This window comes from Saccostrea cucullata, unplaced genomic scaffold, assembly GCF_032062105.1.
Source record: "Saccostrea cucullata isolate Sc308-1 unplaced genomic scaffold, CSIRO_AGI_Scuc_v1 ctg197, whole genome shotgun sequence".
Taxonomy (NCBI): domain Eukaryota; kingdom Metazoa; phylum Mollusca; class Bivalvia; order Ostreida; family Ostreidae; genus Saccostrea; species Saccostrea cuccullata.
In genome coordinates this window covers 766,357-767,500 of record NW_026938805.1, presented here as the reverse complement: position 1 = coordinate 767,500, position 1,144 = coordinate 766,357, and the positions used below count along the sequence as shown (strand labels likewise).

Genomic DNA, 1,144 nt, shown 5'->3' with positions numbered 1-1,144 from the left:
TAAAGATAACAAATCATGAGGGATCAAAAAAATATTAATAAAATCTTAATAAATGAAAAAAGGCTAACATATTTTCACAGATTAGAAGGAGTTTGCAGAGCTTGTATCTTACCTTTATTTTCAGGTTCTAGCTGATCTCTTTGGACTCTCACAGAAACATGGTGAGCTGCTTTTGGAAACAGGATCAATGCCAGCATAAACACCTACCTATTAACAAAAACAGAAACTAGAAATTCAAGAAATGCGAGTGTCATAATCTCATTTAATTCACATAACACAAGGTCTAGAGCTTGACATGCAACTGACTTACCAAAGATTTCAGGTTAGACAGTAGTTAGTCCTTCATCTCCAGTCTTGTTAACAAGTTGAGGTCAGTCTCATCTTCTGCCTGTTAACAAAAAAAATCTGAAGATCACTGAAAATAATGAAGGAGACCTTGTGCCAAAATGTTCACCTGAATCATTTTGACCTTGTCATCAGAAGAAAAAAAAATCTTATTTCATATTTTTACTAATCCTAATCCAAAGGGATCATGATGTAACCTAATTTGAATCAAGACATCCTCATGATGCTTTAGATTGCAACATGGTTGCTGTTGTGCTGCAGAAGTAAATCACCCTGAACCTATGACTTGAATAAGTGTATAAAGAAAATTTGAAAATTGCGAAAAAAAGAGCTTTTTACTCACTCCATTATCAGATATTGGTTGCTGGACAAAGTTTGGCAATGGACTCTTCTTCTTCTCTTGGTCATCACTGGTCTTCTTCCTTCTTCCCTTATCAAATCCCTTTAAAATACTTGATGGAGAGAAGATAAGCAATAATTCAAAGCAATGTAATAATCAAAGAAACTCAAATGATCATAATCATTACAACATTTATTAGCTAACTCATTCTTCAATACTGGTGAATTTTTAAAATGTATTTCTTTTTTTCCTTTATTTTCCAATAAATAAAGTGTAAGCAGATAGATTGATATTGATATGATTTGATACTTGTGTAAGGATATAGTATAAATAGTTTCATGGATATAAGTTGAGGAATAAAAAAGAAATTGATCATTGTTGTATTGCATTTAGGGGATTTCAGATGCAGAAAATGTGACATAATTTTCGAATAGGCATAAAGATGTTGTTTTATTTAAA

General features: G+C 31.7%; 1 long non-coding RNA gene across 1 annotated transcript; it reads right to left on the bottom strand.

The window, feature by feature from the left end:
- Positions 1-118: 118 nt before the first annotated feature.
- On the bottom strand, positions 119-812 carry LOC134251355 (uncharacterized). The gene is made up of 3 exons (XR_009988723.1): positions 689-812; positions 311-388; positions 119-207 (listed from the first exon to the last, which is right to left on the bottom strand). It is a non-coding gene; the product is annotated as an uncharacterized LOC134251355 (long non-coding RNA).
- Between the last annotated feature and the right edge of the window lie 332 nt (positions 813-1,144).